General features: G+C 40.9%; 1 long non-coding RNA gene across 1 annotated transcript; it reads left to right on the plus strand.

The window, feature by feature from the left end:
- Window positions 1-11,584: 11,584 nt before the first annotated feature.
- Window positions 11,585-23,592, plus strand: LOC109635773 (uncharacterized). Its single transcript, XR_002203156.2, has 3 exons — window positions 11,585-11,742; window positions 13,342-13,441; window positions 22,853-23,592. It is a non-coding gene; the product is annotated as an uncharacterized lncRNA (long non-coding RNA).
- The last annotated feature ends 219 nt before the right edge of the window (window positions 23,593-23,811 follow it).

Below are 23,811 nucleotides of genomic sequence, written 5' to 3' on the forward strand. Positions count from 1 at the left end.
TCAACCATGAAACTTTGAATTTACTCTTTTGGAAAATTTTAGTTGTTTGCTGAAACATAAAATCATTATCTTTATTACTGAGCGTGTTTCTGGCTTGAAGGAATAGTTGCCGACCCCTGCAAGAAAAAAAATGGCACAGTCTAGTATGACCATTTTAGAAAGTATAATTATTGGCTGTAGTTGTACACAGTTTAATGAGTAGACTAATACCTCTCTTGTATTTCTACACTAAATAAGAAGCCACCTCCAGAAGCTAGCTGGCTTCAGCTAACGATTGTATTCACTTTGTTTTTTCTTTGATGAAACCAAAGAAAATGTGATGCATTATTTGGTGACATTTTATTAAAGAGGAAATTGGATTTTGTTGTCTGTGGACGGAGCCAGGCTGACTGTCACCAGTTGTTATGCTAAGCTAAAGCTAACTGGCCGCTAGCGTTAGAATGATCTTTTCATACTAGAGAGTTTTCTTGATCCGATCAGAACTGTTATATGATCCCCAATTCTCTTTTGTCAACTCTCACACCTTCGTCATTGTTGAACTCTATGAGCAAAGAATCTTTCATTATCATTATTATTATTTTTCTTTATTTTAATTTGTATTTTTCACACATTCAGCAGCTGCAAGGTATCAAACTACTGCTGCTAAGCTAAATAAAGCAGAAAGGAAACCTGCCAAAGTGATTCTCACAATAACATATTTATATTAACATTATTCATCATCTTTGAGAACAGTAACCTTGAGGCTGGTTTCTGGTAAACGACATTAATATTCTCACATTTTGGCTTTACCCCTTCATTTATCAATGTTAGAATATCCTACCAGAGAATTCTCATCATCTTAGACAAACTGCATTTGGTCAGAGCCTCCCGCTGTCAGTCTGAGTTTGAGATGGGAGGTTCCCCAGGATGTGGGGAGGATGTGGGTTGCATCCAAATGATATGTCCTTCTTTTGTGTGTATGTGTGTGTATGTGTGTGTGTGATTGGGCAGGGGGAGGGGTGTTATCATTGATGTGTGAGTCATCCTGACCCTCCCCTCCTCTCTCTGCACTTCATGTGGTGTGTGTATATATATATATATGTGTGTGTGTGTGTATTTACACCCGTCATGTATCCAGATATTACATTTTTTCACCTGCTGTTATGTGTCTCCAGTGTCCACGCTGAGATCTGATTGTCCAGCTTGCGTCACATCCTCCAACCGTTTGCATGGGATCATTGGATCAGGTGTTTAAAAAAAAAGAAAAGTGCGATATTGTGTTTGCTTGCGTTTGGATTGTTCGTGTTTTCACGTTATCCAGGAGAGCATCTAAAAACATCCGACAGTTACACACAGTTGTTGTTGGACGGAGATTTATGTTGAAATTGCTTTTAAACATTGCATCCATGACCACCTCGTCTGGATCTGATCACAATCTGGCCTCAGTGCATCTTGGGTACATTTACACCTGTACACATGTGGTCAATCATTATCCGACTAGAAACCCAATCACCCAAAACGTGGTTCGATGCCAGGTGTAATTGAAGTGTATGTTGCGAATAAGTCGACATGCTTCTAATGACTTAAAACAGACTGTGTGTGCACGCATGATGTGTTTTTACGTGTTTGTCAAGGCCTATGGCGCGAGCATCGCTGTGTATTGTGTGTGCGTGTGTGTGTGTGTGTGTGTGTGGCTGGTAAAGCAGTGGTGAGTCATCCACAGGCCAGCATCGCCTGTTACCATGGGTCACACACAGCAGGTACCCCACCTCCCCATGTTCTCCTTTTTTTTTTCCTTACCCACCTCTCTTCCTTATCCTCTTCCTCCTCCTCCTCCTCCACCATCTCCTCCTCCTCTTTCCCTCTCTGACTCACAGATGACTCCTCCACCACCAACACCACCACCAATGACATCACCACCCCCCCTCCCTGGCACTTTGTTGTGGTGAATCATACTGTACGTTGAGATTTTTCTTCTCTCCTGCTCCCGTCTTCAGCCAACCAGCGGGGCGAAACCTGAATGTCAGCCGATCATTCATTAAATGGGACTCGAGTCGCTGAAGCGTCTGTCTCTGACGACTGTGACTGATAGATAGGTAGGTTACCTCAGTGATGTCATCCATTATAACATATATCCACTTATGTAACTAAACAGATTCGACACACTCACGTCTTCTGATTACATTCGGAGGAAGACTCCCATCCATCATTGAAATATGAGGAAGGAAACCCACTCTATAAATCAGATCTCTAAGATACACTTTATTACACACTACCCTTTAACAAGAAATCAGAATATATTATTTACGCTGAATAACTTCCTTTACATGGTAACAGTGATTATATATTAATTCCTTAATATTTTGTTCTTAACATACTTTTCGTTATATTGGATTTCTTTATTAAGAACCACTCTATGATATTTTTTAAATGTTCATGATTTTCTTTTTCACATTTTCAGATTCTGCGACATTCAAATAAATGGTCGACCATCCCCTCTGTGTTTTCTGCTCATCATCCATTGCCAATTCTGTAATGTCATCATCCCTCCTTCTGTTTTTCTTCTTACGTGGCATTATTTAGTCTATGATGTGAAAAACGACCCTTGTTTCTCACTTTACCAATGACTTCCACAGACTGCTGACCAGTGAAGTTCTGCAGATGTTCCTGAAAGTCATCAGACACAAATCTGTCGCGTCGTCTGTGTTATTACTGGTGAAGAGTGTCGGTAAATGGCCACAGATAATGACATGCCGTGGAGGGATGTGTTTATCCATGACTTAATTCTGCAGTGATGTCAGAGACTCAAGCTTTTTAATGTTCTCCACCCTATTGCTATATGGCATTATATGTACCACATGCATTCTATCTATTTGTTTTCTTCAATATGTTGTGCAAATTATTACTGAATTTTGACAAAATCAGCAAAAGCAAACGCTAAATAGTACGGGTTTCTATTTATTGTGTGAATATGAGGAGTTGGTTCTTTGAAATAAGCAGCTGAGGTAATTCTCTGGATGGTTCCATTAAACCATCGCAGAAGAAGAGGGTGAGTTTCAAGTTGAGGACGGTCGTCTCCTAATTGCTCCAGATGTTTTCTCCTATGAACTGGAAACTTTAGTGCACTTTAATGTACATGTTTCATGTAAGTCACGATTTATTCACTGATTTAAAAACTCAATCATACTTTTGTTTGTGAATTAAAACTGTACATAAGAACGAGGTGGATGGAACCAACTTCTACTGCCACTTTCTACAATGTGTCATGCAGGCATTATGTGGTGATAATGATTTATAGTTCATTTGCATTTCTATACTCTTCATTCCCAAGTTTTGATCGTGCGTTGTCCGTCTCCGTCATCTGTCTGGACACTTCACGCACACTTCCTGTCAACAGTTTAATTACTGTCACAAATCAGTGCTCTTGGCAGTCCAGCTCATATTTGCCTGCACATGCGGTAACCATGGCAACAGTAAAACCTTGAACAACTCACACGTATTGGTGAAACTAACTCTCAAAACGTGTCGGTGTGTTTTGCATCCACCAAGATGTTTTAGTTCGTGTTATGTCATTCCTAAGTCCGGGTGCTGGTAATTGTGTTGTATTGTGTTATCGTATCCTACTGAAATGTTTAATATTTTACTGGTGTGAAGGGGTTTGTGTTTGCTCTCCTGTTGTGAATCCACCTGCTGTCTCTCTCTCTCTGCTTTTTGTGAATGAAGACTTGCTGTGCTATGACGAGAGGGTGGATGAATGGGAGGGAGCGATGGACGAGTGAATGGGAGAGATGCGTGTGGCGAAGGAGGGGAGGAATGGAGGCTACGTCACATTACGTTTCCGCAGTGCATCAAGGGAACTGGTCTGTCTGTGACTCATACCATCAGGATGGGAGAGGGAGGTGGGGGAGAAAGAGAGAGAGAAGGGCAGAGGGAGGAGGAGGAGACAGGGAGGAAAAGGATGAGGAAGAGAGGAAAGGGAAAGGAGGGGGTCTGGTCTTTTTTTGTCCCATCTTTGGGTTTTTTCCCCCTCCCTTCTCCATCGCTCCATCCCCCATCAGTGATGTAATACAGGTGACCTATTCATCACAGGGAGGGAGCCTCTCCTCTCCTCTCCATCCATCTCTGTCTCCCCTCCTCCCTCTCTCCTTCCTCTCTCCTCCCTCTCTCCTTGCTCAGCTGACTGGCTGGATGCTTGAATGAACAGGCCTCTCCTCCTTTTTTTTTATTGAGATGGGGGAGGGGGGGGGAGTGGATGACACAGGAAGCCAGAAGAGAAAGAATGAGCGATAAAGAGCGAAGAGAGAGAGAGACAGAGAAGGAGGAGGAGGAGAGAGCGAGTTCCCATGGAATCCGAGCGGATACACATTGACTGCTGATCTCATCCTTTACGTGTGAAGCCGCTGCGATTGTCTGTCTGTCTGTGTGTGTGTGTGTGTGTGTGTGTGTGTTCGTAATGTATGAATGGATGCAACCTTGGTTCTTTTCATTGAGAAATGACATATTCTCTGCCTCTAACTCGGAAACTGTGCTTTACAGAAACCATGAAAGAATGTAGGCAAAACATATAAATACAAGGAGCTGTCACCCAGTTCACTCGTGATAATTAGGTCAACATATATATAAATGTAAATTTTGAGAATCTATGTCGACCATGTATTTATGGTAGAAGACATTCTTCCAGGGCAGTGGGGTGCCTATTAACAGTATGTGCAGTAAATTTAGACAAAATTAAATGCATTTGGTATCCAGGTTGAATCTAGACATGATGCTAATTCAATATAGCACCTTTCTCAGACCAAAGTGCTTCACACAAATTAAAGTACAAAAAATATATGCAAAAGAAATTAGTGAAAAACATGCAACAGAAAGACAATAAAATGGATTTAATCACTATAAAGAGATGTTGAGACAAAAGCCGTGTAAATAAATGTTGTCTCTGTTGTTTTTTAAAGGCTTCAACTAAAGAAGCTCAGCATGTTAAACGCTCACATTCACACTTGGTATTTATTTATTTCTGGAGATCCTGCAAACCTTCTCCGCAGGGGCTGTGGATGTGAACGCAAATGTGTTGAATAACATGAGGACTGTGGAGAAGACTGCTGGTTTGACCCTGGTTTGTAACAGACATGTCCAATTTTTATTGGACATGTCTGTTTATTTTAATGTATAATATATAATTCAAATATGTTGAGTAAATTGCATTTACACTTTGATCACATTCACAGTCCATCTTCAATGCATTTTGGGTGCATTTACACCTTTACTTTAGTGTAATCAAATACTATTCAATTGCAATCTGATCACCCAAAACACAGCAAATTTTAAATACTACATTTTTGAGACCTGCCTTGTTTTTAGTTTTGACTCCAAGTCCTTTATCCAATTAATTTTCTTCGGCTTTCACACGACAGTTAGAAGCTTTTAAACCCAAGATCTAAGTAAGTGAGAATACATGATGAGCTGCACTGATACATAACAATAACGGACAGGCAGAGTTGAAGAACACAGTGATGTAAAGCAGATGCTTCCTCTGAGTGGATTATCACACTTATATCACAGACCACAGGAAACAAAAGAAGAACCACAGAAACCACAGACGGTCTAATAATCAAAAAATGTTTGATAATCACTATGGAACCTAAAGGACAACATTTAATTCAACATCATAAACTGATCCTCGTGTAGGTAATTTATGCTGCTGCCCATTGTCATGATTTTACAGCCATTGCTATTCAATGTTTGCTGGACAAATGTAAAATGCACAAGTATAGGAAATCAATTTTTTTAGTATGCCCACCGAAATAACACACACACACACACACACACACACACACACACACACACACACACACACACACACACACACACACACACACACACACCAGTCAGTCATCAGACCCTGGTTGTCTCTGCCTCCACCTTGTATGAGTCAGAGCTGCAGTACAGTGTAGGAGAGGCTGGGATTGGATATCCTGCTGGTGGCTCGTCCACACGCACACTCATGCATGCACGTACATGCATGCACACACACTTCTGCATTAATATTCTTGTGAGGACCCTCAATGATGGAATACATTCTTAAATCTTAAGAATGGGAGAGATATATTGAAGACAGATGTACACATGATATCACACGGACACATACTGGACAGGCACGTACTCCCCTCTAATGCCCAACAGACACATGTGCGGACCAACAGCAACGGTGACATACATGTGCACGCACTTAACACAAATAAGCACACATACATACAGTGCACAGACACACACAAACAGAGCATGCTGTCACATCCGGCCCTGCGCTCCACAGCATACCCTATAATTAGCTGCCTGCAAAGCTGACTGCCTGGAGATGAGATGAGCTAACCAGAGAGAGAAGGAGAGGAAGAAAAGGAGATGAGCTAACCACATGGAGGTAGACGCTGCTCCACCGAGAGAGGAGGAAGAGGAGGATAAACGATGGGGGGGGGGTTAATGTGAGGGAGAAATAAACTGAATTTTCAGAATGTGATAGAGGAGAGATGGAGCACATTCAGAGGAAGGTTAGAGCACCGTGGGTGAACACACTCTCAGTGTGGGTGGCCTGAGTAGGTATTAAAACACCAAACCTGAGCAGTGACACACACTCATCATCGGCCCATTCAGCTATACAGGCTGACCAAATAAGGGATTGGAGCTAAGTGTGTGTGTGTGTGTGTGTGTGTGTGTCTTCCTCTGCACGTACTGGCAGACTGGAGAATTTTTTTTATGAATGGGGCTCAGGGATCCAGTGCAGCAATGTATGTCAGAGCACTATAATAAGAGCTCTGACGGCCTCTTAAGATGCTCGATTTCATCTGTGTAACAAAAGTAGGCTCGCGTCTCGGCTGTGAATGAATGAGTCAGGATCGACGTAACCCAGCTTCATTGTCGGGGGTGGGGGGGCTCAAAGGAGAGAGAGGGAGGGGTCTGTGTATGACTCATTCTCTCTCCTCTCTCTCATTGTCACTCCACTGCAGCAGCAGCAGCCGAGGACTTGAGGCCTGCTGTGGGTTCTCCCTCCCCTTTATCTCCATCTTCCTGTCTGCCTCCACATTTGCTCCACCGCCTCTGTGTCATCACTTTGTCTCCTCCATGTCTGTCCCTGACGTCTCTCTCTCTCTTATGATGCAGGTAATGAGGGAGATTTTTAACCTCTTAACCTGAACCCCCCCACCAAGCAGTTAAACATTGTCAGAGCCCATAAAACTTAAATTATAAATTCCAGTGGAGATTCCAAAGTTTCCAGGGACACCACTCAAAGCCCAATTCATGCCTCTACCTCGAAGCTACGAGTAGATAATAATGATAATAAAAATAAAAATAATAAATAGAAAATGGAAAGCAAACAAAGCAATTGCTAATTCTGACATTGAAATACCATTAAATAGATTTTAAAAGCTACAACAATAAAACCTTTTTTTAAAATTACAATAAATACAGCAAAAAAGTCAAATACACAAATTAACAGCAGATATTATTGAATAAAATTTCAAACGAGATGCAATGAAATAATGTCTATAAACTATTCATAATCAAAAGCCAGCTTACAGATAAGACTTTCTGGCTTGCATTTAAAAATTCCTTCACTGCCGGCTGCTCTCCTGACAGTTCTTTTACATTTGATCCAAGAAGCCAGACTCAACATGAGGAAAAGCCAGACGCAGCATGCAGCTCGGCATGACATGGGAAAAGACTGCAGGGCTGGAGGCTGTTGAGACAGTTTACTGCCTGTAGCTACGGAACTGGTCTGATGAGTTTGTTTGTTCAACAGTGATAAAATAAAGTTACACAACCATACAACAGTGGAAAACAAGTATGTAAAAAAAAAAAAAAAGGTGAGAGGCTTTGACCAAAGACAAGAGATGTATGAAAAAAAATCCAGTAGGAAGATGAGCAAACCAAATGTAAAACTATACAGTGACGTGACTGTGATGATTCATGATGCTGATGACAACTACAGATCAATAATGATGGTGACATGATGTGAAGTAAAGTCTGTTTTTTCTGCCATTTCAGTTGGTCCACGTCATCGTGCAGAAAACAGAAAGTCTCCTGGCTGGATAGAGGATGGACAGATCTGTTGAGCGTTGTGGCGGCGGCGGCTGCGGGGTGGTGGGGAGGGGGCTTTAGTTGCTCATGCATGTGAGGTGCGTTCATTATTATTCCATGCCTTCCTCAGCTTGACTAATGGGTGCACTGGGCCCCGTGCTTTCCCGCTGGGCAGGAGGAGGCATGGAAATAAGATACAGGGTGTGTGAGTCAGTCCGTGGTCATTACAAATTAACAAGCAGCTGGTAACCTACACACTGTCTGCAACCCAAACAACGTGGAGAGTCTGTGAATACATAGCATTTCTTATTGTGCAGGTTTGTTAGTCACTATGCTAGGATGTAGTGAGTAGATTGTATTTATAAGATAAACCCTTTCTTTGACCAGCTCCATAATGTTTTTCACAGCACTGAGGAGGTTTGTACTTGACCTCTTGGTGACCTCCAGGTTGTGGTTTCACTGATTTTGGCAGAAAAGCAGAGTTTTAAAGGAGACATATGCCATTTGACGTGTTTTCTGAACCTTGGCAAATAACTTAAATTTAAATGATGAACTTGAGTATGTTGATCTTTAACTTTAGCTAAAACATTGCTAGGAATACTAACAATAAATATGACAATTAAGAATTCTTATTTTTCTAAGATTGTGCACAATGTGCTGGAACAAATCAAATATATTCAATGATGTGGACTTTACTAAAACAAATGTGCAGATTACTGAATCAGAAATTGTTCATGGGTGTTGTAAATTGTGGCCCCAGAATCTGCTACTTTCTCTTCTGTGTTGTGCTGAATTTGTCTTAGAAGCTTTTATTAGGAACTTATTTAGGAACTTTTATTTTTAACACATCATTTATCTGTATGAAATAACAGGCTTCGCAGGCTGATGTTGGGTTATATATTAGACCACAATGAATCACGATTAGTGCTCCATTTTATAGCTCCCATGAGCAGCCTTCTGTCAGACGTGTTCACTTTCCAGTCCAGCAGCGAACGATGTGTGAAGATGTTGTTGGAAAATTAGCCCGAAACCAACGGAGGGAGCCAAAAGAAAGTTCATTGTTCTTGTACATCACCTGGCTGACATTGGTTAAATTTATCTATTTATTATCTAATATTACGACTATTCATTCATCAAAAAATCTTCAGAACGTAAGAAACAAGCACCGTTGAGCTTTAATTTTTAGCTTTAAATTTTCCAAATACGTGCTACTTTTATGAGCAGACAGGTCAGCGGCTGACAGATGTGAAGTGCCACAGGAACAACGAGTCATTGTGAGGCAGTGGCCAGAGGAAGAGAGGAAGAGGAGAGGAGAGGTAATGAAGGTGTAATTTGCTAACCATCTGTGAGGTGCCTGGCTGCCCTGGGGGTTTCCTCTTCTCCGGAACTCCCCCTCCGCAGGGGCACAGGTGCTGGAGAGAAGAAGAGGAGGAGGAGGAGGCTGCTTTGGACGGAAGGGAGGGGTGAAGTAGTAAACGTAACAGAATTTAAAAAAGAAAAACAGAAGGGAGAAAGATATGGGAGGTGTGAAGGAGAGAGATGGAGATTTAGAGCACTTATGTTTCAAAAAAGAATATTTTCCAGCACATTGATTTTAGCACTTAACTCGACCGTGTTGTGGGTTAGATGTCAGATGGGCTTAATCGACACTTATCCTGCATATATTTCTCTTGTCCATTTTATTTTTAACTCATTTATTATTGTTTATCATAGATTGTCATATTATGCCTCAGCTTTCTTTATTTAACAGTCGGAGAAGAGGCTGTACAAAATCTTTACCTGTGCTTTTTTAAACTTCCTTCATGAAATTATTTTATTGACCCTTTCATTTATTCCTTTTATGGTACATTGATTTTCACAAATCAATCATGGTTTTAATGACTTTAACACTCATGGCCCCTCGTAGAACTCATTCAGAACGTTGTGTTTAACCCTAGGGAGACATCAAGGTTACCATAAGTAACTCTGTGCTTTGAGGACTTTCTTCGTCGTCATGGACTCATCAATCTACCCCGACCTCCTTCCCTGGTTTGGGGCGTTTGCTGAAACAACTGATGTCAACTGTCTCACACAACCGGTAGTCATAGTTACAATAAAACATAACTATGGGTTGTAATAAGCTGCTTCCACAAACGACCTCTGCGGCTACATATTTATGGTAGGACGGTCTCAGAAATTAGAGAGCGAAGGGAAGTGGGCATGGAAAAACCAACAAAAAGAGGTAAGGATGATGAGATTATTGGAGAAGAAGACAATACCCCAGGAAAGGAAGAATTATTACCAAACCTTTTGGAAATAATTCAAATTATTGTGATGACATTGGATATTGAAAAATATCCTTAATATTTTGTAGAACATTGTTTTATTTTGGAAATGGGACAGGAAGTGGTCTGTTTCTCTACCGCGTTGTTCCAAAAGCCTTCAACAGTTCAACTATTCTTCTTGTTTATGGTTTTACTATTCTACAGCCAAGCCATTTTCTCTTCCATGAAAACCTCTTTTCTCCATTCTTCACCCACTGCTTTCCGTCCTTACGCTCTGCAAGAACTCACCACCGTCTTTTCCTTCCGTCCCATCCCACAACAATCATCGCTTTACATCATCTCTATCCCTGCTTCTCCAATTTAATTCTTGGAATAAAAAGAACAAAAATCATTCCAGTATTCCAACGGTTGTGTTCAGTTCTAAAACAGAATACTACTTCAGTTTCTGCGTTGTTTTGGGAAGACAGTCTCCGGAATTACAAAAAAATGATGAATTTGATCTCTGGGTTGTTTTTGCAGCTCAGGTGTAAATGCCACAAAGACGCACGCAGCACCTGTGGATGTTTTGCTGTAGCACTGGAGGCCACATTGTTTTAAAAGAAAAATCCAGTCTTTTATTCTAGTCCAGAGCAGCCGTCTGTCTTTTTACTGTCATGGAATGAGATAGAAACATTTTCAACTATTTAAACTGGGGCAGAGGAACAATCTGTAAACATAACCTTGACATATAAATAACTTCTTGCAACTTTGTGTTTATGCACAAATGTGTTTTCCTATGTAGAACAGATTTTCTCACACAATCATCCTGTGCCACTGCATATATAACATGTCATACAAACCAATACAGTTAAAAGGTCTATGTAATGTATATACCCTGCATCTTTTAATTTAATTTAAATGTTCTTATTTTATACTATTGCTTCTATTCCTTTTTATATTTCTTGATTCTCTTGTCTACCTCTGACTTGCCAGCTGCTGTAACAACTGAGATCTGTAGATCAATATATCAACGTGTGGATATGTTTTATCTTATCTTGTCATGTTTTAAACTCCACATCCAGTGGACACTACACTACAATACATAACCGACTCACAGTCTCCATGTGTTTGGACTTTGTTTTGTATATTTGGATTTGTCTTTGTTGGCACATTTCCTGGTTTATTTTGAAAATTCTGTCCTTGTGTTTCTCTCTTGCTTTACTTCCTGCATTTGTCTGGTTCCCTCCTCTGTTGATCACCTGATCTGCCCTCACTAGCTTCACCTGTGTCTCGTTGACTCCTGTATTTAATCCCAGTGTGTCTCTTTGCCCATCCATCTCTTCAGTTTCTCTGTGTCCTCCTTGTGACCAACACTTTTTTGACCATGCTTTAAGATTTTAATTTGGATGCCACTCCTACCCTAAACTTTGGATACATTTCTACTCTATTCGTAAGTCAAATTTAATGTGTCATCTGCATTTTCATCCTCATCTTGCTCTGGAGGTGACACAAAAATGTGCTAAAACACTTCAGACCTGTGTGGAGCAACAGCTGTGGGATCGTTCTCTCGGAGTTCATCACTTTACATGAATCGTTTCACCCTTTTTTACTATAAAAATATGAATTAATCAGAAAGTAGTCCCTTTTATGTTCAATGTTGTGAGCACCAGATCCATTCCCCTCCTTTGTTCTGCGATGTTGGCAGAAATCTCAGCAGATAAAACTGAAGCTAGACGCAGTTAAACCTACACAAAACCACATATTGAGCTAAAGTAAAAAAGGTCCTACAAAATCATCCCTTCCCTTCATATACCCTTGCATCTCTTCTCAATCTGCCTGCCATGTTACCTCCATCTCACCCTGTAAACTCCTCCCTTCCTCTTGAACATTCAGACTCGGTGGAGGTGGTGGTGGCTGAGATCCTTCCTGCTTTGAAGCGCTCCAGTCAGCCGTGTTGCCTCCGACTGCCTCTGCCTCTGAGGGGCATATAATGGCTTTAAGACGCCCTGGCTTCCTCCATAATGACTGCTTCCTCTGCTCTTGTCCTGTCCTGGCTGGCTGGATGTGTGGGTGGCTGGCCGGCCACCTGACAGGCCTGCCAGTGCTCCGCTCGCATCTGCAGGATCACTACAAAACTCCACTGTCGTCTGCTGGAATCTATCCTTGTACATGAGAGTCTCATGGTTAATATTGAGCTGTATGTTGCTGTTTAGTGCAGCCTTGCTTGTTGCCATTTCAAATGGCTGCTTACTTGCAGATTATTTTAGCAGTAACTCCCAGGATAATAACTGGTTAGTTGACTTGTTGATTAACTATCAGGAAGCCTTGTGTCTTTATTGCCCGGCTGTTTGACCGGCTGATTAAAAGCTGGCTCCTTAAGTAGCTGACTTATTGGCTGTGGAATGCAGCAGGTGGTTCAAAATCTGAAATGGCTTTTGCAGTTGTGAGAATGTGTGTATGTGCACAAGTATGTTTGTGTCTATGTGTGTTTGCCTGAGTGCATGTTTTTTCCCAGGGTTGAAGCTATTGAGCTTATCTGCAGGCCCTCAGTTTTCTTCTGTAATCTGGCATGTTTCACATTCCCAATTTCCTCCGCTGATGCTTGACTCCTTCGCTCTGGGTCCAATCGGAAACTGCAGAGAGAAAAGTACGACAACGGCCTGTCTGTCTTTATCACACTTTGCTGGAGCTCTTCCTCGTAGCTGATGAATCTCACCTGTTGTTCTTAACTGTATTTGCTCAAACTCTGCTCAGAATAACGTCCAGTAACAGAAAGAACAGTGGCCATGATGGCATACAGTGTCATACAGTCATTTTGTTTTTCCAACAATATCTGCTCTTGTAATAAAGTACTTAAAGTTGGCACAGATGAATTAAATAATACAACAAAAATCAAAAGTGACCTGAGGCCCAAGACTAGATGTGTTAAACACTTGATGAGGTTTGGGTTCCAATAACTAGCTCCATTTTGGATCAAGTTTCTTGTCAGTTAAATGCCTGCATTCCCCTAACTGTGATCCTGACAAACTTTTTTTCCAATGCTAATTAGGGTAGATCACCATGGTAACCCGTGCTGCTCAGCTGACCAGTAGACAGTTTGCCTATTGACTGCTCAGACAACCTTCTGGATCCCAACGTAGACAAAAGAGGTAAGAATAAGGTGAATACAAAGAAATTGATATGTCTATATCTATTTCTGTTTATACTGGGAGAGATTCTCAGTCATCCATCTCATGGTGATCCAGGAAGAGTTGAAGGAACTTGGCTGTAGACGTGAAGATGCTCAGTATTTCTACACCCCCTTATTATAATCTAGTTATGTGATCATGGATTTTAGGTTTAACATTGGAAAGCTCTTTCTGCTGTCACTATAATCAATTTCACCAGTAGCCATCTCCATCTTTTTTATTCAGGAATTAATTCCTAGTTCTGGCAGTGTGGCTTCTCATTAACAATTCCAGTATATATGCTTATAGCTAACCAGGTTAAACCTAATGTTACCTGAACCAGTTGATACGCAGCTCTGTGATACTGGTGTTATCCAGGAAGGCCGATGTTTAGAGCAGTGACGACAGAGCACAACCATTGGGGAGGCAGACTTAGCTGAACTTGTTTTGTGGTACAGTCCTCTGGTGGTCACACACACACACACACACACACACACACACACACACACACACACACACACTCTCATTAGGTAAACAAAGGGCAGCGGAAGCAAGAGAACACTCTATCAGCAGGCTATCTAAAGAACTGTTGACTCTACCGTCCCTTATCTCTTACATGAACTCTACACTGTCACATAAACATGCCCAGTCAGTGTGTGTTTGCACACATTTTTACAGAATTAGCTTCACACATAAATATACTCTTTAAGAGTGAGGGTTACATTTAATGTCTTTTCAGAGCAGACTAGTGTGTGACAGAATATATATTTGTGTGTGTGGCGGGTGTGTTTGTGAGGTTGCAGACATGTGAACGTGACACCACCATTTTCTGATGCAACAACGCTTGAAGTCTTGCCCGAATTACACTGACAACAATCCTCATGGCTCAATGAATCCTTAACTCCCTTAACATGCTAGATACCAAACATTTTCTGGACCCATCCACTCAAATGTGACGATTTGGTGCTTTTTGCTCCTGTTATCTTTGACTGAATAGGTTTGGATTTTGGACTTTAGATTGACTCTGGGAGATGGTGATGGCTGTTTTTTTATTCCGTTTATTTATAAGTAAGGTATGAGAAGAAACAGAACCAGACAGTTTGCAACGTGGCTGCTTTTGAGTCTATCGCCACCACCTCCATCATCGCCATGTTTATCGTCAGAATCTCTAGACGCCGCGCTGACCTCTAGTGAATGTTTTGCTTAACGACCTCGCCAGACAGAGCCTTGCTTACTCTCTCCCACCAATTCCAGTATTTATGCTAAGTTAGGCTATCCACCCCTTTAGCTTCGTGTTTAACTGAGATGTGAGTGACTAATCATTTCCCAATATGTCAAATAATCTTTTTAGAGCAGACGAATAGGATAAGAGACCCCACTTTTCATAAGTGATGTGCACAGACCCCATGGCAGCATGTATGTAAGATAGAAGAATTTACAAAAACATATGGTGAATGTAGTAAGATAGTGGAGGTGCATTGGGTCCTGGGAAATATTTGCTAGGTTGCATCTTGAAAGGTTTACATGCAGGTCTTTCAGGGATATTCCAGAGGGAACCAACTCATACTCGAATCTGTCGGATGTTTGTCACAAGGTCTTTCCCCTGGACAGTAGGTTATCAGAGTTTATCATAATCGCCCAGGGAAACTAGGGTAAACTTCTTTTCTTTGCAATGTAAATAAGTAAAATCGATACACATTCTGTGCCGCAGTGTATCGCCCCAGATCAGTTTCGTAGCTCATAAGAGACCCAAGTTCACCAGGAGATGCCAACTTTACTCCAGAAAAAACCATCAGTCATTTTCTTTGCTTATTTTGTTTGGCAGGCAGTCATCTCTTATTTTCCCCTCACCTCTCTCATTGTGTCCTCCTCTCCCCGTCTAACCTCCTCCCTTTCTCTCTCTCTCCGACCCATCCTCCATCCTAAATGAGAACCAGACGTTTAGCCGACCCAATCAAGATGTCCTCAGCTGAATGAGGCACATTATGTGATGGGTAAATGGCGAGTTCGGATATTGCCTGCGGATAAAGTCCCATAACAAACCAGGGAGTGATTGAGAGGAACGATAATCACACAGTGAACACTTGTCAATTATGACTGAGGAAGAGGAAGAGGAACAGACATTGACTGGAAAAAAATATATTTCAATGTTTGAGTCTGGGAATTAGTAAACACAGATAAACAGTTGGGATAGGAGCTGGAGCACAGACAGTTAAGTGCTGTAAATACGATCAGTATAGTGATTATATATCTTACAACAGTTGCATGTGTTTATTAGATTCACTTAGTTAAAGCAATACAAGAGTCCTGCAATAAAACCTACCCTCATTAACGTCTGTTGTCACGATCATTTTAGAGCATGTAGTTTGTGTCGCTGTTGAACTGCACTGAATTATATCAAGATGTTTGTTATTCAGCCTCCCCTCATTGATGGTGGACAAACTATAAATACCTGTTTTTTTATGGAGAGATACTTTCAAGTTTCCTGCTTTTAATTGTGTCAGTACTGTGATGAGCAATTCAACCCATTTGGTCTTAATGTCACAAAATAAAACAAACTGAAGTTTCACACAAACTCTGTGTTTCACTTTTACAAACAGGACACAACACGATTCTCTTGTGCAGTTATGTACTTATCCTTTGCTTACATCATCAAATCGTAGTTGTTATATATACATTGATCCGTTTGTAGAATGTGATTTAAGATGTAAGGGTTACAAAGTTAAAGCTTCATGTTGAACTTTTTCTAAACTTTCTTTCATTTCTTGTGTGGTCCTGCACAGCACACGCTCCACCTATTCTTTGCCAAAGTGCCATAAAAGAAATCACAGTAACTATCATCCCACCCTGTTTGACCCGGGCCTGGAGTGTGGAGCTCCAAGCCAGACTCAGCTGAATCTCTAAGAGCAACAATTAGGTTTTTATAAATACTACGTTCCCCACTGTGGCCTCTCTGTTGACTGCAGCTTAACTGGTAGTCAAACAGAAAGCCCTTATCATAGGTAAACACTAAGTGGCCACTCGGCCATCCGGCTACAGAGATAGGCAGGGACGGATAAACATCTCTGTATCGCCATGCAGAACTGCGTCAAATCAAATTTCCGCTCTCTGATTTGGGGGCTTGTTTTTATTCAAAAGCATCTGGAATATTAACATGCCCTTGAAAGAATTTCCTGGCATGCCTCATGCAGTGACCACATACGTCTTTGACTGCCATGTTAGTGTGTGTGCCTGCGTATTAGGCCTCGTCACAGTGTGTATACATGTGTGTGTCTCTTTGGGAGTTTACATTCATGGTTTGTGATCATGTTCGTGTGTTGCATGCCTTCCAATATTTCACAACTTGTAGGGTCAAAGTCATTATGACTGTAAAACCACAAAATATGAGGGTATTTGACAACCACTTGCAGAACGTCTACTTTTTCTTTACAATTGTTTAAGTTGTTTGGTTTCCCCTTCAAGCATAACACTGACACAATTAACTTTATACTTTTCCTCACTGTCAACTATCTTGAGGAACCAAAAAATGCGTTGGTTTTGTTCATTCACTCTATTTTTGACTGGCATGTCTGTGACCTCAAGGCCGTTTGTTCCTATTCATGATGAAGATTAATGAATGAACATGCTGTAGATGTTGGTGTGCACTCGTAGATTTGTATATTTAACTGTGACAGAGACTTTGATGGTGTTGTATGTAAATTAATGTTTTTGTATTTGGGGTGTTTTGGGTTTTAGTTTTAATGTGTGGAAATTAGCTGATAGCTAAATCTGACATAAATCATCTCTTCTCATTTTGAGATTAATTCTTGTCATATGTTAAAGGACCATAGATTTATCATTAAATTTTAAATTAGAAGCTAAGTAATATCCCTACTGTACTTTTTTTTGTGCAAATATCACTTAAACTGTAGTAAATGGGCTTTAGTAGGGCACTAGATTTGTGGTGAATTTATTAAGTGGTGAGTATTTATGGTATCAGAATTATAAATGTGAAATTGACTTAAAATTAACAAGAACTTTGAAATGAAGGAATATGTGACCCAGTGAAACTCTGTGCCTTTATCTGCCTCATCCTTCAGTGTAGAGCACTGGATTTTGTGTTTAAAATTGGATTCATGATCACGTTTTAAGAATAATGGTTAAATTCATTTTTCAAATACTAGGAATCAGCATTTGCTTTATAAAGGGTTAAAAGGGCGAAATATAAGTTTATGCTATTGCTACATAGCTAATGTTAGTGGTTTACTTGACAAACTAGAAGAAACAAATTAATTAAAAACAAATCCTTTCACCTAAAGCTGTCTCAGCTGTGCTAACTTCAGTTTTCATTTATGTAGCTTCTTTGCTTCTACTGGCGTAAGCATGCTAACCAGCTAGCCCCAGTCTGTCACGTCCGGATAGCAAGTCACTATCCCAGCCTCCCGTCTGCCCTGGAGAAGCAGCGTCAGAGGGCCTTTTAGAACCCTCTTGACTTTTAAAACCCACAATGGCCGAATCTCTCGGCGAACAACCATCACCACCACCTGAAAACTTGCATGTAGGCCAACATCAAACTTTCTAGTATACTTATACAAACCTGTAGATTCCTGGTCACATGGGAACTGTGTTTGCATATTAAAAACCTTTTGGACACGTAAAGTCTGTATATTCCGATAAACTTGACCCCACAGCTGGAGACGGGGAAGCTGGAAGAAATCTAAAAACAACTCCCTGCCTGCTTGTTTTGCCCTTGTTTTCCTGCAGCACACCAGTTTTTCATTTCTGGGAGGGATGGAGCGAGGAGTGGAAGGCGGGATGGAGTGCGTAGCGCTGACAGTATTTATAGTCCGGTGTTCTGACCAAAATTATCAGTGTACCACAAAATAACTTCCTCTGGCCTCACCACCAAATAACAGGAAGCCTTCAATTGTGTGTATTTATTAATTTTAACACACACACATGCACGGACACACACACATGGCTGTGCACATGCTAAAGTGCACTCACGCAAACACAAACAGCACATGAAAACGAACTCTTGTGTACACGAACACACACACATATAGTGAGGGTTTGCTGTCTTTATAAATAGAGCAGCTCCTGGAGCTCTGCAGTGTCGGCTGTGTAAACTTCCTCCACTTTCTGGAGTTGGTTTTTCTTTGTACTCACAAACTCTCTCTCTCTCTCTCTCCTTCCCTCTTTCCTCTCTCTGTCACTCTCTTGCACATACAGATGGACACATGCGACTGAGTATGAGTGCACGTGGAAACACACAAACATACACTCAAAGTCTGGCCTCCATTAGAGAGCCATTCAGCGGAGTTTGGGTGAGGGGGTCAAAGGTGAGAGTGACGTGACGTGGGTGGTCTTTTCTGCTTGGCTGACCATCATTGCCATGTGCACACATACACACATGCACACATAAAGCACATACATATATTTATAAATTATACTAATTCATCCTTTCCAACACCACTTCTCTCTGTCCTCCGTCCTCCCTTCGCTCTGTTCTGCCTTTAGGTCTGTAAATCACAGGTTGTATGTTTCAACACTGCTCAAAATACAATTGCAGACTCTGCACCTGGTAGACATGTTAGTGAGCATGTGCACATGTGCAGCTGTGTGTGTGTACATGTGAGAATGTATAAGTGCACGCCTGCTAGCTGGAGGCTCTGTAATGCTAACCGTGCACATGACCTGTGTGTGTGAATGGTCAGGTCATTTGGATTTCCAGGTGTGTTGTTATGGATGGAGATTATTTCTATCGCAGAGTTAAAATCCTTGCTTGGCCTTAGTGTTTAACATAGACTGCATAAAACTGGACGTGAACTCAGGATCCAGAAAGTGAAGCCAATGCTGAAGTGTCTGAAACCTGTATTCTCTTGAAAGACCAGGAGAGGGCGACTCCAATGGTTGCAAGAAAAATATGTTTTTAAGTCTATGAGAACATGATCATATTTTGAGCACAACATGCAAGTAGGCGTGCACTCGTTCTTGTGTTTTCTGTCACTTCTGGTTTCTCAAAGCCAAGATGGCGCTGGACGAAATGCCAAACTCATGCAGTCAGACGAGGTTGAACACTTGAAGTTGCTCTGCTTGTCTGTGTTGCCCCCTCCGCTGCCTCCCTTCGGTGGAAAGTTAACAGTTGAACCCACAGATTTGCTTTAGTGGAAGAGTACGGCAGTTGTACGGTACAAAGACGACAAACAGCCTTTCATTTGTTCGTTCGTCGTTACTTTACCTCTCTCTGTATATTTTTTAATCTAAACTCGTCATTGCAGTTGGATTATGAACGATCCGCCCACGTTTGAATGAATGTGTGAATTTCGTTTTAAAAGTGACAGCCCTACAACTACAACAGATTTGAATTTTGTGATGTAGCTATATAAGGCAATTTCAGATTATACAAATACAAAAAGTGAATGAAATAATGGTATCACTATTATTTAGGGTGTGTTGTATGAGCATGGGCACAGGGCCACCAGATCTTAATGGAATTACAAATCCAGCTTCAGTACATTCTCTGCACAAAAGCCTTTAGAGTTACCATCCATGTGAGGACGCTGTTATGTTTGGTTACACTGGTGAACTGTACAGTTTAAAAACACTTGAATGTGCTTGTGAGTGCGTCTGCTTCCCTACCCAGGTGACTGCATTATCTCTCTGTGTGTGTGTGTGTGTGTGTGTGTGTGTGTGTGTGTTGTGTGTGTGTGTGTGTGTGTGTGTGTGTGTGTGTGTGTGGAAAAGAGGAGTTGGCTGAGATTGCGTAATCACCATGTGCCTGGGTGCCTGGAGCCGGCAGCTCGTTAACCTGCCTTCCTTCCTGCTGTCACCTCAAACTAAATAAACACAGAGGCTATCTGCTGCACACGTGCACACACTCACACAGTCTCTCACACACACACAAACACACATCAGTTCACAGACTTTCACATGCACTCATGCATTTGTGTCTTTCTCTTGCCTAAACACATGAGCTGTGCATGTAAGTACGTCAATGGAGGCTCTTTCCTTTGAGCAGGGTAAATCATATATCTCTTTCTGATTACACACACACACACACACACACACACACACACACACACACTCACACACACACTAAGTTTGAGTTTTTATTTACCCTGTGGGGAGGATGTTACAGTTAGGATGGGATACAACATGTCATTGAGGAATCCTGCCTCCCTGACGGTTGAAAACAAGCTGCCGGGTCCCTGCGGACTTTAACCTCTGCTTGGTGTTTTTCAGCAGGTGGCTTCTTGGCACCCGACAGAGGTTTGCAGATGTTTTGACAGGACGACCAAGATGTTATGAAAATAAGACATGAAGTATTAGACCAAGTTAAAAAAGTGCATGGTGGTGCAGAATCGCAGCAACACTTGTCGCTCGACCTGAACCTGGTGAATAATTGAATTTCTTTATGTGTTATTTGTCAAGTAAACATGGTTGTAAATACTTCACGATTAAAACATTAGAAAGAGTTTCTGTTCGCTTTACTGCCACACAGCAGGCTTAAGCTGTTCTTTTCTAAATGCTCTCTTATCCCCAATACAAAGTGAAACGTGAGGCTGCAGCTTTCCCATACACACACATTTTTGAAATATATCAGTGTTTGGTGTGAAAGTTACACAGCTCAGACTGGATGTAGTCTGTAAGTAAAGATACTTAATAATAAACGTTTGACAAGACAACAGAGATAATATGATGCTTTCCTGCCCCTGTCGCCCATAATTGCTAAAAGAGCTGATGTATTCCAAAAAACACTTTGAATGTCCTGTTACAACACATCGGCCCACGTGCAGACACACAACTGGGCAAACTTTGACCTAATCCGATTGTAACTTTTCACTTTCTTTGCCCCGAGGCCTTTAAATCTGTTTAATTTCCACTTTGAAACTTCAGCTTCTCATTCCGCAAACACAAAACATAACAAACCACATGTGAGGAACCCACATCAAGGACTCATGTTTGTTTCATAAAAGATAATGACATTAACATACCCCTTTCTAGTTTTTTTTCTTTTTCTTTTAAAAACGTGGACACACTTTTTCGTGCCTCCGAGTCAGTTCGTTTTTTATCTTAGTTTCTTACTTTAAATAAAAAAACAACATAGGGACTTGGGGGGGGGGGGGGGGGGGGGGTGCAGTGGAGGCATTAATAAACAAAGGAATAAATAATGTTTATTGCAAGTCAGACATCACAGTGAGTTTATGGATGGACTGTAAACTAAAAGACCAGCTTAGAATTTACATAATTACTTCCTGGTGTAAATTACTCACCCTCTCCCACACCACCTCTCCCTCCCTCCCTCTCTCTCTTTCCCTTTCCTCTCTATCTCTCTCTCTCTCTCTTAAGAGCACATTAACCAATGGAAAAAATATTTCTAAAACAGTTTGCTCCACCCAATAGTATGTTCGCCCATTAACAACAACAAAAATAGCAAAATAATAAATTATACTTAAAATAGACCACAATGCTAGATTTACATGTTTTTGTCCCACAATGTTATTTACAACAGAAAGAGAGGAGTTACATGCAGCTGGAAAAATGTGGACGGTTGTGTAACTGCTCAGAAAAACAACAACTGAAACAAAAAAGCAACAAACTGGTGGGAAAAGGTTTATACTCACTATTTGTAAAGGTTTGAAATTTAAAGTCATAGTTAACTGGAAGCCTTCGGCACATGACTTTAGATTGTCCCAAACACCTTCTCCTAGAAATGACATTTATACAGCATATTACAGATGTACACGATGGACGATGTGTCTCCACTTAATCCCCTATCAGGAAATGAAACTAAAATATTCTGGATACGAAAGCTGCATTTTGCACATTTGGAGCCAGAATCATTTATCAACGTTAGTCTTTATAAACACTCTATGATGTAAAATGTTCATGATGGATATATCTGCAAAACTGAAGTATAACTATATCTTGCAACATGTTTTCTGCACATTGCATTTCTTTATATTTTTTGCATTTTATGGAGCTGCAATCAAAAGCACATATCATAACTTTTAGGTAAGTATAATTAATATTTAAATATACAATTATTAATCTTTGATGTTTCATTGTAATTTGGGATTGTATAGAGTATCCAAAGAAAAAATCTGCTGGAGAATGATATGAATGTAACATTCAGTTACAGGCCGCATTAATAAACAGCTCAGGTTAGTTTATTTAAAAGCTTATGAAAACATACCTGGACTCAGTCATGATCATGAGAAATCTTTGTTGTTTTTACCTTTAGATGGTGAAACAACTCGCTCAACAATGGAACCCTTCAGCTTTGAGCTGCAGGGAGTGTTTTCTGTCTTTGCTCCAGCACTGAATTGTAAAGCACAGGGTTGGGTTAGGTTAGTAGAGGTCAAGGAACACAAGGACAAATTGTTAAATGAATCACTTACTCCTCTTTAGGTCAGCCTCTTCGCCTATCTGGTGTTTATGGCCTGGACTCCAGATGAGAGGGATGGAGGGAGGAAGTGAGGTCGACCTGGAAGAAAGAAGACAGACCACTCTCTGCAGCTCGGGCAACAAGTGTCCATCCGTGTGGTCTCTTTCTCTCTTTTCTCCCTTTTTCTTTCTGTCATTTTGTCTCTCCTTGTACGTTTTTCGTCTCTTTCTGGCCTCTTTTTCATTCTTTCACTCTTTCCAACCCCCTCTGCCTCTCTTCTGTCTCTGTCCATCTTTCCCACTGGGACAGCAGCCATGTGCTTTGGAGGCCCTCAGAGATGAAACCACACACTGGAGCTGTAGCAGGGGGTAGAAGAAGACGAGGACGGCTCCAGAATAAGCTCTGCCGGTGCTCTCGGCCAAGACACTCGCCAGAAACCAAACTGGATGTGGTGAAACTGTCAAATTACTTAAGGAAACTGCATCGAAACCTCAGGAGGCAAAAAAACAGAAAGAAGGATGAGTTTTTTTTCAGCGCATTGCAAAACAAGCAAAGCAAAATGGTATTTAAAGAAGAATTTATTAATTTAAGAAGTTGTCAGTGAAGAGGCCTCCTTGTTCGAGAGCATGTTTAGTCAGTATGTTGCAGGATTGATTTACTATGACTGCGACAGAATAAATTCACTCAGATTACTTTGCACAGTACTTGTTGTTTTACTCATAAATGTATTTATTGTGGTGGCCTATAAGTGTATTATGTGATTCACACATATGACATTACAGTTCTCTAATAAAAAGCCTAACATACTTTCGAGGTGTTTATTTAAATGTTTTTTAAAGAATAAAGCCATGTATATGTTAAGGAAAAACTGGAATGTATGCTGAAAAAATGCTGATTGGTCTGATATAATTACAGAGTATATAATAACAAAACAATACTGAAACCTTTGGGTAAGGGTTTAGATAGATAATCTAAAACTTCT

This window comes from Paralichthys olivaceus, chromosome 15 (assembly GCF_024713975.1).
Source record: "Paralichthys olivaceus isolate ysfri-2021 chromosome 15, ASM2471397v2, whole genome shotgun sequence".
NCBI lineage: Eukaryota > Metazoa > Chordata > Actinopteri > Pleuronectiformes > Paralichthyidae > Paralichthys > Paralichthys olivaceus.